Source organism: Polypterus senegalus, chromosome 12, assembly GCF_016835505.1.
Source record: "Polypterus senegalus isolate Bchr_013 chromosome 12, ASM1683550v1, whole genome shotgun sequence".
Taxonomy (NCBI): Eukaryota; Metazoa; Chordata; class Cladistia; order Polypteriformes; family Polypteridae; genus Polypterus; species Polypterus senegalus.
The window spans coordinates 132,980,032-133,000,663 of NC_053165.1; the positions used below are offsets into that span (position 1 = coordinate 132,980,032).

Sequence of the window (20,632 nt, forward strand, 5' to 3'; positions counted from 1 at the left end):
TGTACATTGCTTACACGTGAAGCATGCAATATTATCAATATTATTTGAAGTTGTAATGCAACTCCTGCTTGTCATTTTACTGTATGCAATTACCTGAGGTTATAGATATAGAAGGGAAGGTGAGGAGAAGTTATAAATTATAATACCTTTTAAACAGTGGTAAGTCTATGGGATTTGAGGCATTCTGATAAAGTGTACACAATAAAGCAATACAACATGTGAAAGCTAAGTCAGATAGAACTCTACCAAGACAAAAACAATATGGAGCATTAGAAGAATAAAAAACTAAAAATAAATACACACAAAAGACAGAAGTGTGACACAAATCACATACAACAACTCACATAATTACCAGTCAATTAGGAAAGGATTCCAGCCATAAAAACTATGCTGAAACCTATAAAATAATCAAACCCACATAGAAGTTCAAAAAGAAGAAGAAGAAAAAGAAGAGCAAGCCTAGCACCTGATACAGGCCCCTCACATGTAGATGAAAATAAACATGAAATAAAAATTTCTGGGTGATTCCAACTCGTGAATGCTAGTGAACATTTAAAACAATGAGGTGGAAGAAGCAACATGAAAACGGTTCCAGACAAGTGGCAGAAAATGAAATTTGTCTTACCTAGTTGAGATGGCTTTGAATAACTGAAGAACTGACAATATCCACTTCAAAATCTAAATACAAAAAGAAAGAAAAAATTAAAGACAAGTTGGTTCTATGCAGTAGCTTATGAAACACACTGGCTTTGAATTTGCTGCCAGGCAGTTAGTGTCACTTGAAAGGCACTCACCACAGACAAGCACCGCTTGACAAAAAATACTGAAGAGGGAATACTAATTTTTTGAAGTCCCGCCACAATCTGTCCTCATAAATGTGATGATTTGTACCTGCCATACCCGTTTATTGATGCAAGACATCAAAAGGAGACCTTGTGATTGTGTTCATATAAATTAATACCAAGAGCAGACATTTATTAATTTATACCACAAGGAAAGCATCAGCACATATGTACAAATTAATGTTGAAATCATCTATTTAGCAGACTGCATCAAGGCAAAGAACAGTAAACAGGCCACCGTCAAAGGGTTTTTATACAGAAAGCTTTTAAGACATCAGATTAACCACACATGATTTAACAATTCAAACAATATTGGTTAAATATTGAAAAGAAAAAACACCTTGAGATAAGTTTTTGAGATAAAAAAGTCAGCAAACAATAAACTCTCTGTAAATATATAAGCCTAGAAAAAACCTTTACTTTCCAGCAGTGTTTGGTTTTCTACTTTATTGTATACTTGTCAGTAGAATAACTGCACTGTTTGAAAAAAAAATCAACAGTCCACCAGCTGCAACTGCATACCATATGAGACATACGACATTCTGGAAGCCTTTATAGTTCCCCTTAATAAAACAATAAGCGTCTATATGTCTGTCTATGTGTTCATCTAGTTGCTATTTCTCTTTAATTTGAAAAGATGGTCCAACACAAATATTAACACTGCTTTTACAAATCTCATACCAAATGGCATACAACAGTGACAAACACACTGCATGGTGCACTGGAAACGTTAACATTAAGGTCCGCATTGATTAGTTAGATTTCAACTCGTCTTATACAGTGTGGACTATGGCCGGCTAGTCATCTCGGCCAATACCCCCAGGCCACCAGGTGGAGCCTTCCCTGCGGCATGGAGGTGCCCCGAATGCCAGCAGGGAATTATGGACATTGGAGTTTTCATCCACAGCCCTACTGGATACCACAGGGGCCCTTAGAAGGCGCTGCAGGGAGGTGCAGCGAGACTTTTGCATACAACCCGGAAGTGTGTCCTAGTCACATGGACAAAGAGTGGAGGGTGGCAATGCATCTGGGAGTGGAGGATTGATTATTGTATTGGAGAATTGATTATTGCATGAGTATTGTGGCGAGGAGGGTGCTTTGTGCACTATATAGTCTAAATAAAAATTATATTTGGACTTTTACCTGGTGTCTAGCATCTGATCTGAGGGTTCAAGGGGACGGCAGTGCCCCCTATCTGTCACAACAGGTAGAACAGCTAGTTGTAAATATAAAGATGTAAACATTTAAATAAAAAAAAAAAGGAAAAAAGTTCAAGATTTTTTTCCAAGCTGAAAAAGAAAAAAGCTAAAAGACAACGTTTCGGCTGTATAGCTCACATCAGGTGTACACGAACTCCATTTAAATGTACTTAATGTTAATTATTATTGAAGTAGTTTGTGGAGAAATGCATGCCTTGCTCATTTTTGGAATTTTCCTGCTTGATTTTAGCAACACCCTTTCCTCATCCTGAAAAGTCCAATGATCTGCTAGTATTTATATAAATCAATGTTGAATGAAACCACTTTAAGGTGATCAATTTACTACATAAAACTGTTTATATTTTTACAATGTTTATTATGTACAGAAATGCGCAGAAAAAATTCAATTGTTTTTTAAACATTCTTAAATGTTATGAATATAAACCATAAATTACCTACTCTATTCAAAGAATTTAATTTGTAGAGGTACACAAGAGGATTTGGTTCAACAAATTATGACGTAACCAGAGTAGAAAATAAAAGCCACTACTGCTAAGTATAGTTCCAGAAAATTAGTTGAAAAGCTTACTTTGAAAGGTTACTCATTAAAAACTGGGCTTCTAATAATGCTGACACATTGTAATTTACCGATGTAGACTCAGACACTCAACAGCAGCAAATGGTTTAAGAATCACTTTCTGGTTTTCTCCAGGTTGGCCTTGTTGCCTGACCAGATTAATTTCCTCCACTCTACATGTCATGGTTCATAGCGTCATTGGCCACCACTTCTACCCTCCACTTCTTCAGCCTCAGGCACTCCAGAATGATCATGGTATAATATTACTGTATACCACTTTGGACTTCTTCCCATTTTAATCTAAAAACCCAAAGGTTGCATAAATTTTAGCATCCATAAAAACAATTCACTTATCATCTTATTCCTTGATTGAGTGACCGTGTACAAATTAACCATTTAACACTAGTCTTTTCTAAAGTTGCTTCATGTTCCTCTCCCATTGATGGGATTGTCCCACACTTTGCCTATCTTTGAGGATAGGCAGCTGTATCTGACAGGTTTCCTTTAGTGGGTAGAAATGGCACCAACAGCTAATTGTAATAATTTGTTTTTTCTGAATGCTGATCTACAACAACTGTTGACCTCACATAACTAAACATGGAGAATCATTGCTGACAATTTGACTATTTCAGTACCTCAGTGCATGTCTCAAACTTTTCTTTCCTGGCTCTCTACAAAAGTAGGCAAGGGTGTATTTGACCAGAATAAAATGTAGCCCTATATGTGTCACGTATGTGTCATGCAACCATTGTAGTGAAACATGAAAACAACAACAACATTTATTTATATAGCACATTTTCACGCAAATGATGTAGCTCAAAGTGCTTTACAGGATGAAGAAAGAGAAAAAAATAAAATTAGGCAATACCAATTAACATAGAATAAAAGTAAGGTTTGATGCCCCAAAAAAGGAATTTCTGTGTCATTAAAAAAGTAAACAATCCAAAATTCAAAAATCAGTGAAAAAAATCACGGGGAGAGGAGTCAAGAGAGACTCTCCTGTTAGAAGAGGAGAAAGGTGTGTGTTTTAGTTGGAGACCATTAAATGGAAGAAACCTGTGAAAGTTATTTGTAAATAAAACGATTATCTTTGCACTAAAATTGTGTTGATAAACTGGTGTCAAGGCTTTAGGGGTTGCGAGATGCCCCCTACATGCCACAACTGGCAAGGCATAGTCAACTGGATACCTGGCTAGGTGTTTGGCAGGAACCTATAGCAAAACGATATTGTGTCAGAAACACCAAAGGGATACAATCGATTGCAATTACTGCAAGACCTGCCTGTTGTCTGTATAAACTGAAAAAATGCAACCAAAGGGGAGTCAGCGACAAGACCGGAAAAGGGCAATTCTCATCTAGAATCAGTGAAGGAGTAGACTAGAGCAGAACGAAGGAAAAGGAAAGGATGTGTGTGAGTTGAACAACGGGAAAAGATGCCTCTGGAAAGGTACTTTGTTAAATAAAATCATTAATTGTGAACCTGGGACTTGTCCATTCAATTGTGTCTAGGGTTTGAGGTTCAGTATCGACTTCAAGAGGCCACACTTGCTTAATGACAGCAAAGAGTACATTCTCTCTAAAGTACAATCTAATTCGACCACGGATCAAAATCAGCAGACACAACATGAAAAGACATAAAAACGCAAAACTAACAACATGCAGAGGAACTCTTGCTGTTTTTATAAGTGTTCACTAAATCAAATTCTTCTACCAGCATGCATTAGTGCTGGCATGCATTTGTCTTGTGCGTATTTGTCGACACACATGAGCTGAATCTCAATCTTCTTAGCTGAGTTCAAGTGTTAAGCACCTGACATGAAGTTCTCAACAGCATAAGACTACCTCTCTTTATAAACTATTCAATGGCGGACTTAAAACGGAGTCAAATCAGAATCTTAGGTCATAAGCCAACAAGGAATAGCTGAAAACTTCTTTCGGTAGTGCATACAGACAGACACTTCTATTAGCATTTGACAAAATTATGACACATCTACCTACTATCAAGCCCACTTAATCTGACTAAGGGTCTGTGGAGACAGTCAGCAAATAAAAATACAACACAAGACTACATATGAATATACCTACAGAGCTCATCTTCTACAAGATTCTTTAAGTAGCTCCTCCAAATGCAATGCCTCAGTCTTAAACCATGTAATTGAGGCCTTTGTATCAAGAAAAGGCACAGGGATCTTAGATCCACAGCAGATCTCTGTAAATGGATACTTGCAACACAACAACATAGTTTTAAAGAAAGTCTGCTTTAATTAGTTTTAGAGAAGTACTGATTTGGAAGCAAAACATAAAATTTGTGCAAAAATAAAATGATTATGTCATGGTTACATCAGCAGGGTGTTTTAGGTAAAAAGATGGCAAACACTGTCCTAGAGTTACTGCTAGTCCTGAATCTTTTTAGTGCTTAGCTTTATTATTAAAAAAAAAAAAAAAGTCAGTCATTCGTAGCTGGTTTCAGGGTTGCACCCTGTACTTTAAGTCTTCAGTATCGTACACAGCTCATCCAGAGTGGGTGTAAAGCAAGACTGCTGCAGTCTAATCAAAATGAACAATGGGTGCTTTGCTAATGTAAAGTGTGTGAACTGTGTGCTGATATCATCCTTGCTGGTGCTACATACTGCTTGCTTGTGAAACTTGATTAAAAGAGCATGCACTCCGAACACTTCACATCTGACCACTAAAGGCAACTACCCAGGAGCAAGGGCACATTACAAGTGAAGAGTGTGTGTGCGCACATCTTGCTAGCATGTGCAGGTGAAGTGACAGTGGTGGCAGGCATAGTTCAGCTCAACAACAACACAGCTAAGTATCTGTTAATAGTATATAAGCACATACTCTTTCCAGTCTGGAGTGAAGTAAAAGAATATTAGTTAACTCAGGTATATGGCACACAAGCTGACGAGTGCTGGCACTAGAAGGATGGCAGGAGTAAAGAGCACATCTTAAAAAGGAGGGTATTAAAGCAGTAATTGTATTGTGTTGGGTTAAAAAGAAATTAAGTGGCAAAGAAGATCTAATAAGACAAAAAAACATATTCAGCAGGCAGTTTAAAAGCCACCAGTACCAGAGGGAAGAATGCATGCAGAAGGGGTGATCATGTTTCACTATTATGAAAGAATTCTATGAGGAAGCAACAAAACCATATGATAGGAGATGTGCCCATTATATTATTTACCTTGATTTTTAGAAGGCTTTTGATAAGGTACCACATGAAAGGTTATTGACCAAGCAAGAAGAAGTGGGGTTTTACAACAAGGCCTGTAAGGTGGGTACAAAATTGTTTCAAACACAGAGCCCACAAATTTCCATATACTGTATTGTAGGATATAATGGCATATAAATAGCAAGAAATCATCATCCATAATTCACTCATTCCAGGCAAAATCAAAAAAATTTCTTCCCAATTGCAAAAGAGTAACAGAGTTCTAGGGCGTCATGAAAATGGAAATATATTATTAGGCAGTCTGTAGCAATTCAGTCAGATATATTAAGCAACAGAAAATCAGGCAGGGACATAAGAGCTAACTGATAGCAGAATGAGATACTCCTAAAGTGTCTGTCCAGAACCCCCATGCACAAACGAAACTTGCATCCATACTAGACTACATGTAATAGAGTGGGACAGGTGGGACATAGCTGCTGGCAATGGTCCATAACATTGGCTCCTAATACCTGATAATGACCTATGAGACACCCACCATCACGAGCAAGAAAGTCTAACCGATCTCTGAAGACTTGCTCTCTGCGCAGTGTGCTTCAGGCAAAGTCCCCTAGTAGATCAATGGCAGCCATGGTCCTTTACATATGAAATATTTCTGTACATGTATTGTATAAAGTAACAGCATACTACTGTAATTAGTGTTTAATGACGCAAGACCGCCAAGGGGGGAATCACATTTTTCAAAATAATGATGCAGAAACAGTTGATATGTCTTAAAAGTCAACAGTAAAATCACTGTAATGCATTGTAGCAATGCATACATTTTTATTTAAACACAATAATCAGTCCAGTCCTATTGCTTTTACTTAATAGTCTTGTTACATTGCACTTCTGCAAGTTTTATAGCCTTTAAGTTTTTGATAGTCAATACTGGCAAATCTAATTAATTACTTTACTTTCTTTTGTCATATATATATATATATATATATATATATATATATATATATATATATATATATATATATATATATAGATATAGATATAGATATAGATATAGATATAGAGATATATATATATATATATATAGAGATATATATATATATAGATATATAGATATATAGATATATATATAGATATATATATAGATATATATATATATATATAGATATAGATATATATAGATATAGATAGATATATATATAGATATATATAGATATAGATATATATATATATATATAGATATATAGATATATCTCATATACCATTATGTGTGAGTCTCCCATTTAGAGCAGTGAGTGAGTAGCAGTCGACTGGTGAATGTGTGCACGAAGAAACGCATATAGTATGCATATTTAGAAATTTTTCAGGTCAGATTCATGTTTTAAATACCACTTTTCACATACGATCAAATCCATGGAAATTAAAAATCACATCTGTTTATGTAATCATTTTATAAATGATTCCCCAGGAATTTAAACAATTCTATCCCACTGTCAGTGAAATCTATTTATAAGACTTTGTGTATAATTGTGTGCATAATTGGGGGAATTTGTTGACAAGCCTCCCGAGTCAGAAGCTACTTCAGCTACTTTCACAACTGGCCAGCCAATCCACACTCCACAATTTACACACAGCTTCTTTCTCCATCCCCATCAGAATTCAAGCCAAATTTTGCAAACAGGTCCCTGGAAGAATGGTGTTTTTTTTTTCTTTCAAAGTCAACTTTATTGTCATTTCTGCTATACACTGCACAGGTACATAGAGAGACGAGACGACGTGGCTCCAGGTTTTCAGTGTAGACAAACATAGAACAGCATAACAGAGAATATAGAATAAATAGGCATATGAAATAGACAATAAATAAGTGACACATTTTAACCTAGAGAATGTGCAATATGTATTTAAACTAGACAGAGTTTTTAAATAAAGTTACAACTAGAAAAAGACGAAGAGGTAGAAATCAAGTCAGAATGCCGTATTCTTAAACAGTTGAGATTGACAGTATGTTACATTATGACAGAAACTGTACCCTGGTTATTTTCAAGTACCAAGTTCAACATGAGTGCAAATATGCAAAAACAGGTGCAAAGTGACATTATGCATTGGATGCGCAGGAGGTAGAAGGTTATAATGTAACAGGTTTCTATATACAGGTACTATATAATACTATTTACAGGTTATTTATGTGTACAATGTTCACATAAACATGTGCAAGTATTTATATGGCAGCGTATAATCTTAGTCCAGTGGGTGTTGGCAGCAGTGTAGTCATACTGCAGGAGATATTGTGCATCAAGTGACATGATGCGTATAAAGTGCAGTTGTGCAACATAGTTCTTTCACAGTCCAGGTGTGTGTGGGGGGAAGTGTGATGGCTGGAAATGAGTTCATGAGTCTTATGGCTTGTGGGAAGAATCTATCACGCATCCTGGAAGACCGAGACCTGATGCTGCAAAAGCGTCTGCCAGAAGGAAGGAGCGTGAAAAGTCCGTGTGAAGGATGAGAGGGGTCGAGCACGATGCAGGAGGCCCTTTTGATGCAGCGTCTGTGGAAGATGTCCTGCAGTGGCGGAAGAGACGTTCCGATGATGTTTCCAGCTGCTTTGATGATCCTTTCAATCCGCCTGATATCAGCAACAGTACTGTTTCCGAACCAGGTGGAGATGCAGCTGGTTAGGACGCTCTCTATAGTGCCCCTGTAGAACATGGTGAGGGTGGGAGGGGGCAGGTTGGCTCGCTTCAGTCGTCTCAGGAAGTGTAGACGCTGCTGGGCCTTTTTGGTGATGGAGGTGGTGTTGGTGGTCCAGGTGAGATCATCTGAGATGTGAACTCCCAGGAACTTGGTGTTTTTTACAGTCTCAACCGTGGAACCGTGAATGCTAAGTGGTGTGTGGGTGGAGCGAGCTTTCCTGAAGTCGATGACCATTTCTTTAGTTTTGTCCACATTCAGCGACAGGTTGTTGTCACTGCACCAGGCAGCCAGCTGCTTCACCTCATCTCTGTACGCAGACTCATCGTTGTTGCTGATGAGCCCCACCACGGTCGTGTCGTCGGCGAATTTGATGATGTGGTTTGAGCTGTGCAGGGCAGTGCAGTCGTGAGTCAGGAGTGTAAACAAAAGTGGACTGAGAACGGAGCCCTGAGGAGCTCTGGTACTCAGCCTGATGGTGCTGGAAAGTGTCACCGATTCGGACAGACTGAGGTCTCTCTGACAGGAAATCAAGTATCCAATTGCAGAGTGAGGTGCTTAGTCCCAACTTGCTCAGTTTCACACACAGTCTATGGGGAATGATGGTGTTGAACGCTGAACTGAAGTCTATGAACAGCAATCTAACATAAGAGTCTTTATTGTCCAAGTGAGAGAGGGAAAGGTGAAGTGCAGTGGATATGGCGTCCTCAGTTGACCTGTTTGTGCGATAGGCGAACTGCATAGGGTCCAGTGAGTGGGGGAGGTTGCTCTTCACTCGTGCCATGACAAGCCTCTCAAGGCACTTCATGGTGATGGGGGTCAGTGCGATGGGCCGGTAGTCATTCAGGCAGGAAACTGAAGATTTCTTTGGCACTGGGATGATGGTAGTGGACTTGAAGCACGTCGGGACGATCATCTGGCTCAGTGAAGTGTTAAAGATGTCTGTGAACACCTCGGCGAGCTGATCAGCGCAGTCTCTCAGCACTCGACCTGGAATGTTGTCCGGACCGGCAGCTTTACATGGGTTGATCTTGGAGAAAGTTCTTCTCACGTCAGCTGCAGGCAGAGAGATGGTCTGGTCGGTGATGAGAGGTGTCGCTTTCCTCGGCGGCATGTTGTTCAGTGCGTCAAACCGCGCGTAGAACTTGTTCAGTTCCTCAGGGAGTGTGGCATCTCCCTCACAGCTGCTTGATGCTGGCTTGTACTGGGTGACAGCCTGGATGCCCTGCCATAGGCTGCGGGAGTCTTTTGCGTCTTTGAAGTGGTGCTGGATCTTTTTGCCATACGCTCGCTTTGCTTGGCGGATAGAGCGAGAGAGGTTTGCCCTAGCTGTTCTAAGGGCAGCTGTACTCCCGGACCGGAACGCAGCATCTCTCTCTCTCTCAGCAGCGCGCGCACCTGTGCTGTGAACCAGGGTTTCTCGTTGGCTCTAGTAGTGATGTTCTTCAGGACAGTAACATCCTCTGTGCACTTGGTAATGTAGCAAGTCACAGATTCTGCAAACTCGTCCAGGTTAACACAGCCGTCATACGTCGCCGTGGTTATTGGATTGGCAACATTTCTTAACATTTTTATTTTGTTCATTGTCATACTATCAGGGGCAACTCTATTATTGATACTCTAAACAGATGGGCTTCATACCTTCCACTTGCTAAGCTAGGCCATTTGCCAGAAGTTGCTAGCTTTAGAATTCCACATCACATCCAGATACTGAACTATTCTGTAACAAGTGTGGAACATACACATATACATAAGAACTTGAATTGAATTTGAAATTAGGTTTAGGGAGTATTACACTCGGCTCGACTGTTAAGAGTTTGGCTTTTATTCTTGATTTGGAGCTCAAATGTGTCAGATAAATTCAGTTGTCAAGAGCAGTTTTTATCATCTCAAACTAATATCTAAGCTCAAATCTTTTCTCTCTTTTAAGGACCTAGAGATAGTCATTCATGCCTTTATTTCCTCCTGACTGGATTATTGCAACACCTTTTGCTTGGGTGTGCTGTCTCATCTGCAATTACTGCAGAATGCAGCTACTAGGACACTCACTGGTACAAAGAAGAGGTCCTGCATTTCGCCAATTTCAGCCATACTGCATTGGCTCCCAGTGAGGTACAGAATTAAATTTAAGGATTTGCTCTTGGCTCTACTCTACAAGGCTGTGCAAGGTCTAGCTTCCACTTACTTCATGGAGCTACCTTGTTCAGCATCATCCTCAAGGTCTTTAAGGTCTTCAGAGCAATCACTTCTGACTACTCCTGGTTCTCACTTAAAATCTAAGTGAGACAGTGCCTCTTCAGTAGCTGCCCTGCTGCTTTGGAGCAGCCCACCTTAGTTTAATAAGACTGCCACTTCTGTTAAGGCCCACTTCAAGGCATATTTGTTTCAAAGGCTTTTTAGGTTCTTGAGCACTTCCCTTTTATAATGAAATGCTTTTTTTTTTAATTTGATATATTTTATTATGCTTTTACAGCAATTTTGTTTAACTTTGGTTATTTAAGGTGCTAAAGAGATAAATTGACATTAACATATACTGTATAAAAAAGGTTAGCAGTGTCTATACTTATACATACACTCCCCACATCCACTAAACACAAGTATAAAATGCTGTGAATTTTAATTGTTCTTTTATGATGTGTCAATTTGCTGGAAGACTTGCAAAAAATGCAATCTGTTGAATTTTCAGCTGTCAGTGCCAATCCAGTGGCCAAATAAGAGCTGCCTACACAACAGGTGAATGGGCATTAGAGCAGAAAGAGCCAGTTTGCTATATGTGGATGTCACCCAAACCTCTTTAAAAATGCATGCCAAATGTAACCCTTAAATGTGATTATTTCTAAGACAAGTTTTTCAGTGTGCTTCAAACATTTTCATCATTAGATTCTTCCAACTTTAGAACATTTCTTTTTAGTTACACCATCTACAACATAAAAACTTCGGTTCAAGAAGCCAATTCATAATTGGTAACAAACAGCCTCAATTATTAGAACACATGTAATGTCCTTTTTTTGGAAACGTTTATTTATGGCTGTGATTCAAGAATGAACAATATCTGTCTGATTTGTCAGCTTCAGTCTCATTTACTGAAAAAAAAAATCCAATTTACATGGGGGGGAAACACTCTGAGCACTGCAGCTGTCGTTCAAGGAAAAACAATGTGGCATTTTAGAGGCAGCTGGGAGACTAATGTGTCAGGTTTCCTAGAAAAACTTCTTCTTTTTTTGGCTTTTTTTAAAGTTGGCAAAAATAAGTTTGGACTAGTACCATCTGCTACTGTATATCCATAGAAGGACCTTTAGTGCAGAGAATTACAAAGAAAATTAAAACTAAATGACTCACAAAACAACTACATTAGGAGGGATGCTTCTAATGGCTCATCAGCAAATGTTAAGTTAATTAAAAAACCTGTTCTGTGTTCTTAAAAGGAATGTTTCAAGATCTCATGTGGAATCATTTTATTTAAAGTATAAACAGCAAAGTGGAGGGCACACTGACCAAGTAAACACCAATGCCTCATCATGGTAGCTGGAGCCCAGTTTCATTCTTTGCTGGACTTTGTTTAATTCCCTGAAAATGTAAAAAGCAAGACTGAAATAGGTTTCTGATTGAACTAACCAATTTGACAAAACTGGAAGGAGGACATCATAGTCTCCGTGTGGACAGTGCATACTGTCACACTTAGATCAGCTTTCTATTGCATTTGAATTATTTTTCTCAGACTTCTTTGTTATACCCCTCCGATTTTAACTGTACTGTACAGTCACTCTCTTAAGCTTGCTTTCACCTTTGCAATCGATTCCAGGTTTGTTCCTCATGTACTGAAAAAATCTTACATTGTGCTCCCTTTTGTTATTCCAGTTTTGTCATCTGCCTTGATATTGAGCCCTGTGACTAGGGTTGCCATATGAGTGGTTTTTCATGCCAAGTTAGGCTGTTTTAGAAAGTGTTGTGTGAGCAAAAATTTTGATTTGGCATTATGCAGGTCTTTCTGCTATTTTTAAAGGTTACATGTGGCTGCGTAAATGGCAGAACGCCAAGGGGGAAGACATTGATAGAGGTAAAACTCCAAGGAAGAATATACCGACAATTATCCAAAACTCCAGGAGGAAATATACCAACATTGATAGCGGTAAAACTCTAAGGGGAACCAAACCAAGATGTCTACATCCCCCAAAACTCCCCTTGGTTGCTGATAACGTCATTCATTGGGCTAGTCCACAGAGCCATTAGGTGGACTTTTAGCCGTCATTGAGCTGGAAATATTACTTAGACCTGGCAACCCTGGTTATGACAGACATTAATAGATCAATCAATGAGACATGTACATCCATAAACTGTTTACCACTGCTTTTTTCCTGTTTTCAATGCATTTGTACCTCATAATAGAGGTAAGGATAAAACTTTATTTGCCCCAAGGTAACAATTTAGCTTTTTTGCAGAAGCTCAATAAACATCATAAGAAACAACCACCACCTCCATCAAATATACCCCAGAATTACTAAAAAGATGAATATAGAAGAGGAGTTCCAGTGGGGCACTATAAATACATACTGCCGTTGTATAAAGGAGCGGAGTAGCATTTCTTGACACATATTTACTGAATAATGTGTTGGCTGAAAGTCTTTAGCGGGTCAGAGTGAGGATGTGCAGCATTGTTCATAATGGCCATTAGTTCTGTCTTCATAACCTCCTTTGCTACTACCTCCAGGAGGTTGAAAGTGTGTCCTATAGTTGAGCCTGCCTTTTTTATCAGCTTGCTGATTTGGTGGGCCGCTCTTAATGTGAAGTTACCAGCCCAGCACAACACAACGTAGAAATGTGCACTAGTCATCACAGAGTTACAAAACATAAAAAGGGACAGCACTACCACACTCTCTGCCCTGTCTTATGCAGTTCTGCTGCATTGCTACACCAATACAGTCAGTCACTGATGTACACCCCAAAGTACTTGTAGCAGTTCACAACATTCACATCCACAACCACTACATGCATAGTGATCGGGCATTGAGGCTCTAGATTTAGTGAGAAACAATGACCATAATAATCGCCTAGAGAGGGACAAAAAAATCAGGTTCAAAAAGATTGTATTCTATTATTGTTCTGATGAATTAAGCAAGTAAGAATTTCACAGTACTATGTACATATTACAATGAACTTAACTTAGTTTACACTGTTTTCAAATCACAACCTCTTAAGCCGATGTCACATAAGATGACATTTCTAGAGATTTTCAGTTGTAGCTTTCATGTACATAATCTTAGCCAGTCAGAGGCGGTCAACAATATGGCCCAGAGAAGCCTAACATCTGTTGTGATATTTCTAAAGAATGAGACCAAACAGTCTGCGACTGGCTAGGATAAAATCAAACCAGTTTGTTGGTCTCTTTAGTCAGATGGATAGACTGTATATAAAAGAGAAATTGTTAAGGTAATGACTTGAGGAACATGACAAAGATCAAGATATTGACCTAGCCCCCAATACCCCAAATCTCAATCCAACCAAGCACCTGTGGGATGCTGGAGAAACAAGTCCGATCCATGGAGGCCCCCCGCCTTGTTAAATGATCTGTTGGTAACATCTTTGTTTCAGATACCACAGGACAACTTCAGGGGTCTTGTGGAGTCAATGGCTCAATGGGTCAGAGCTGTTTTGGTGGCACAAGGGAGACCTACATACTATTACGCAGCTTGTTTTAATGTAGTGGCTGATACATGACCAAAAAAAACAATATATATGTATAGGTATTAAAAGAAAAGGCTCCTTACATAACCACACAGCATTCAGACTGAAATAAGACAAAACGGTTATGAAATGAATTTACCAAGCCACCAAGTTTTGAGTATGACCATCCAAATCTAATGGGGACGAGGAGAGAAATTATTCTCTGTGTGTTTAGTCTGCTACACTTTGGCAGTGTACAAGTTTAAACATGACTAATCAAAATCATAGCTTATAATTTTACAAGAAGGAAGAACTAAAAAAAAAACAGAGGGAATAAATTGCTAAGATGCCAGACCAGGAAAGAGCATAATGACAAGGGGCAAAGGGCACAGAATTCAAAAGGGATTTAATATGAACTGAATGAAAATGGGTGTGGCTTTTCAACTTCTGCTTTTCCTTTGATGAAAACTAGGGCAACTTAAATGTTATTTCATTTTCCAATGGCTCGCAGTTGCCCTAAATGTGCCACTCAAACTTATATTTAATCATTCTAATTTGGGATTCATACTACAATGAACATAAAATCTGAGCACAAAATAAAAGAACATTTCCCTCCAAGAATCAAAAGATGCTGCATTCACTTGCCAGTGAAACGTATTCCATAAACTTGTGGAAAGGCTAACCAATATGCCTCTGAAGCAAGTGTAACCTCAGCAGCAGCTTTAACACTAGAATTACCAGAGCCTACGAAAAAACTCGTAGATCCGTCCCACCTTAAATCGCTTCTTAAAACTGTTCTCACCTCTCCGCCAGCGTCTTTCGTTAATCTAAATGTGCCGATAAAGAAAAGTTGCAAGTAGCCGGCTATTCCATCCCCCCACCAACTTAGAACGTGCACAAACTTCTCCCGGCTCATGCCTTGATTGATTATCTGGGAGTGAAGTGGAGTTTTAGAGTGGAAATAATAGATCATTATTTGGAATACACACATTTCACGTGTGTTCCGTTTCTACAGTAATCCGTGTAAACACATTGTTAAAACAGAAACGTTTTTTATATTCTAGTAGTAGATGACAAAATGTAGGCATAAACTATATAATGTATGAAGCCTGAAGTCCAAATATCAAATTAACAGTTTCACAAAAGGTACAAATATAGCAGAACAAGTATGCTTTTATTCAAAAATATAACTGCAGAAAAAAAGCCGCCTTGTGCCACATTGACACATACTTATCACAACTGCCACGGTAGTGTAATGGTATCAGCTGCTGACGGGATATCAAAAGGTCATGAGTTCGATCCCGCACGATTCAGTTTTGAGAAGTAAAGGTTCACATATTTTTGCCACTCACAAATAAGTAATATTCGATCATTTTCCTTAATAAATAAATGACCAAGTATAATATTTTTGTCTCATTTGTTTAGCTGGTTTCTCTTTATATACTTTTAGGAATTGAGTGAAAATCTGATGATGTTTCAGGTCATATTTATGCAGAAATATAGAAAATTCTAAAGGGTTCATAAACTTTCAAGCAAAACTGTATGTGTTGATGAAACCTTTCACTAAGATTACAACTAACTGGAACAAGATTAGCTACGAAGTTTTCCAAGTGTGAATGCTGAAAATGAACCTTTAGCGACATGTTGCACTTCATGATTTTGTATCCTTGAAGCATAATGTCAGCCAGCTGGATATAGTTTGGTGCTATGTTTTTTCCCCAAGAAAAATCTCAACAACATCCTTGAAAGCCTTCCATGCAATTTCCTTCTGCCCCAATAGCATATCTTCTAACTGCTGGTCATTGATGATGCATCTGAATTGTGGATCAACAAAAATGCCTTCTTTATTCTCTGCATCAGCTATTCATGGAAATATCTGTTTGAAATATGGAAATCCTTTATTTTCCGTGTTTACTACTTTCACAAAAAGTTTAGTCAGTCCAGGTTTTATATGAAAACTAAGCAAAAATATCTATGTTAAACTGACGATTGTTTATCTGCCACACTTTTCTGCCCATGCAACAGGCCAGATATTTCTAATGTAATGAGATTTTTTAGTGTGACTGTTCCATTTTCAGTACTTGGAATATCTGCAGTTCATGCCTAGCAGCATTGCCACTACTTTCAGATCATCAAAGAAGTTCCAGTTTTAGTTGTTGTAATGTACATGTGTACTTCTAATATGAGAGGAAATCAATAAATAGGTGAATGTAATAAAACAGTACGTAAAAAAAATTTTTAAGGTGATTTATGTGATCACCAGGCCAAGATACACCCAAAAGAGTTCAGGAAGCAAAATCATCGCTGTTCAGTGTTATAAGTATAAAAAATTAAATTTCTTCTTCTTCCTCCTCTTCATCTTTTTCCATGTCTATGTGGTGTCAATGTGCTTAATCAGCCTTCTACAAACAGCTTAGTCCTGCACGTCCTCGCCACTTAAGACCTTTTCCTTCAGATTTGTTTTACTTTATCCATCCATCTCCCTCACTTTCTCTTCTATTGTACTTCCGTTCCCATCACTTTTTTGTCCATATATTCATTGCCACTGTTCATCATATGTCCATACCATTTCAACCTACTTTTCTGTACTTAGTTATTTATCCAACTTTATTTGTACCTCTGACTGTCTCACTTCTATCCTTTTAAGTAGCTCTACATGTCCAGTTCAACATTCTAGTTTTTTCCACATCTAACTTTTTCTCCTGCACTCCCTTTACTGCCCATGTCTCAGCTCCATACATTACTGCAAGTCTTAACACTCTCTTAAAAACCTTACCTTTAACCTTTGTCATAATTCTTCTGTCACACCATACGCCTGATACCTCCTTCCAATTGTTCCATCCATACTCTGAGTTATCTCTGCATCTAATTTTCCACCTTGGGCTACCACTGATCCTAGATATTTAAATTTATCCACTCTTTTCAGTTGCTCTCCCTGCAGGCTAACTTCTGAACCCTGGTCAACTTTGAACCTCAAATATTCTGTCTTCTTTCTATTTATCTTCAAACATTTTCTTCTAAAATCCTTCTCCGTTTTTCCAATTTCCTCTCCTCTTTTCTGGTGCTACACAATGTCCTTTTTGGCGGATAAATGTTACAAGTTGCCTTCAATAATGTTAAGAAATTGCTTACATTTGTTTTAGTTTTAAAAATTGGAGCACATGCAGGTCAAGTGACTTGCTCATGGTCACATAGTTTAAGTATCTGGATTTTAACACACAATCTCAGGGATTGAAGTCCAAAGCCTTAAGCACTATGTTACTCTGTGATTCAAAAAAGAGATTATAAAAGTGAGGCCTAAAACCTCACAGCCCACTCTTCTACTATCGGTTTATTTTAGAAAAGCTTCACAGATATTTACGAACTCAAAATGGAGTGCCACTGTGGCATAACATTTAGCACTGTTACCTCATTTGTCCAATATCCTGGTTTGAATGCTGTGCCTAGTTATCATATAGGTGAACTTTGCATGTTCTCAATGAATCTGCTTTGGTTTTCATCTCACATCAAGTTGGCTGTGAATACTAAATCGCAACAATGTGTAGGTGTGGACATAGGAAGCCCCGATAACAAAAACATACACCAGTCAAGTACCCCATGCAATATGTCTTTAGGAACATGTAGCAGTTAGAAAAAAAAAAAAAAGAAATTCACTTCTATTTTCTGCAAAACTGGAAGAGTGTCTCACAAGCATCATAGATTTTTCCACTTTTAAAATGCCCCTGTAAGTCACCAGTCAGAAATATTTAAGTTGTAGCTAAATGATGGTCATCTGGTTCTAAGAAACTTAGTGATAAGTAACGAAAATGTACAGTGCTGGAAATACTGGAAGTATGATAAAATACAGTATTACTACACAGACCCGTCTGTTGATTAATATGATCACAGTTGAAATGTACTGTGAGATAAGAAGTATCGTAGTGGTCTGTACTGGGAAAGGTGACATGTAAAAGAAAAACTGACTGAAAATGTGGATTCAAAGCTGACTATTCACACTGCAAGAATGTTATTAAAATGTAAAGATGGATTTCCGGCAAACGTGCCTTCAGCTATTGCTCTGAATCAATGTGCCCCATTTTTAATTTCAAGAAACTATTTCACTTTTGATGGCACTAATATGCTCTTCCACACACTAACCTTACTTGTTAGATGGCATGTGAAGTAAAACTTGATGAGCTGAGGTAATGCAACCACTACCCTGCCTTTTTTAGTTTATACACTCTCCTACTTTTATACTTGCATGACAGTGTTTAAATGGCTAGCCAACCAGCAGATAACAATCAGATCCAAGTTCCTCTTCCAACAACTGTAACATAAACAGAGGGAATTAGATCCCCCAGTGATAAGAGATGTGCAAGCAAACAATACATTAACATGCTCTGTGCAGAGATTAAAAAAATAGAACTAAGACTGAGAGAACCACTGTTTGAAATATATATCAAGATAAGTTGCGAAAGCCCTGGCATGAAAAGGAGCAGATGGTTGGGGAGAGCTCAGGCTATTCCACACACACAGAAGCATGACGTTTGTAGTGCTAAGAGTGATAAAACCACAATTTCATGTACAGTATATAATATCTACTATTTAAAATACCAAAAAAATGATTTTTTTTTGCACTAACCATCACTCTCCTTCAAAAGAATAATTAAAATGAACTTCTCTGTCCTTCATATGAAATATAAACCCGATAGTCCAGATGATCCCTGAGCATTTTTCGAAAACAGTAGGATGTTTAACAATGTCCTGGACCATCACACACTGGTCATTCTGGACCCCTAATCATTGCCTGTCCCTTATTGGTTAACTATCTCCATCACCCCTTCATCACCCAATACCTAAGGCTTGGTGAGTGTACTGCCGCAAGAATAGCTGCCATCACATCACCCAGATGGATGCTACACATACGTGGTGGTTAAAGTGTTTCCCTACTGTCTATAGAAAGTGCTGTGAGTAGGTTAGAAAACCACTATATAAATGTAATTATTAATACTTATTCCACATATGCAACTGTGCATAAACAACATCAATGAGCAAATTAATGTAGTAAGAAAGTGAAAACAATTATCCAGAAGAGCCATCCTTTTGAGGCCTGCAGGCTGCTCTAACACCAATGACAACCAGATGATTACACTAATGTGCCCTTGCGTATATTATACTAGTGGCATACAAAAAGTGGCTGTTGAATGCTTAAGCGATGAACTCTGGAACCAATTAACATCAGTCCCTGAAGTCAAATTATGCGATGTTTCTCAAGAAAATTAAGAAAAAACAAAAAAACTCATTTACAGGTTACAGTTTCATTTTTACTGTAGAAGTCTACAACCTTAACTCAACACAGAAACAGCAGGTATCAAAACGGGTTTCTGGATGTAAACTGTGGAGGCCTAACAAAGAGGTAATACCAGCTGGCATTACACAGATTTTTTTGAACTTCATCATAGACATACAGCTGCAAGTGTTTGTAATGTTTCCTTTTTCTGTGGGCAATCTGTGCAAAAAACAAAATAATTTGCCTCCATACTGATAGCAGGAAAAAACTGTGACATTGCCGCAATAAGAGGTCAGATGCCCAGTTTGTGTCAGCTGCTGATGTCATTTTTTCGTTATATAAGAACACTTTCCACCTCTCCTAAATTATTTGTCTAAAAACATATTGTCAACATCGATCACACTGGTGCCATTACTTCACTTGTTTAACATGTACACGTTAGAAGAACATGCTATAAATCTGAACAAATAAAACAATACAGAATTAAGCTTTGTTTGAGAAAAGGCCTTTGCACTGTATCAAAATAACTAATAAAACAGCTGTACCAGAACCTACAAAAAGGCCTCAGCACTTCAATGAAATAAGAAAATGAGATACTGAGAGAAATGAACAATGAAGTTCACTCCCAACCAGGACATGAACTTCTTTCTCGTTTACCCCTCTTTAACACGTTTGCTTGTTTACTTAGCACAATTAACCTTCTGCTGACCTTGACACATTTTATTTACAAGTGGATCCTGCTTGAGGAGCACCAGTCAGCATGTCTCATTTCATTTGGTTGGCAATAGTACTGTATAATCCCCCCCACCTCCCCCGAGAGCCATAATCCGTCGTTCTTATTTTACGCAAGTGGGAAGTATAGAGTTTGCCTGCCCTTTTTTTTTCCTATAACTTTACCTGGTTTGATTTGAGCCATTGCTACATAAATAAGCTTGCATTGTTCTCACTAGAGGGAATTCATGTACGCTGGCAAAGAAACAAAAACATAGAAGCATACACTTCCATAAGGTACAGATGTTTATTTGTGACATAAAGGTTGAAGGTCCTTAACTGATTCAGAATAACAGATTTTTCCTTCCATTATGATGGTTTACTGGCTGTCAGAAGTGGTTTATTATAAGGTGCGACCCTGAATAAAGCACTACATGCTAACTGTATGAATATATGCATGAATCTAAGATGTGTATGCGCTTTGGAATGGTTTCCACCCTGAAAGGTGCTATA

The 20,632-nt window shown here is 38.3% G+C and overlaps 1 protein-coding gene across 7 annotated transcripts in view; it reads right to left on the minus strand.

The window, feature by feature from the left end:
* The window catches only part of myo9aa (myosin IXAa), a 470,016-nt gene that overhangs the window by 394,273 nt on the left and 55,111 nt on the right, over window positions 1-20,632 (minus strand). For all 7 annotated transcript variants that reach the window (XM_039773456.1, XM_039773459.1, XM_039773460.1 and 4 more), the window contains exon 2: window positions 626-678. The gene's annotated coding sequence lies outside the window, so the exon portion shown is untranslated. The remainder of the gene's footprint in view (window positions 1-625; window positions 679-20,632) is intronic.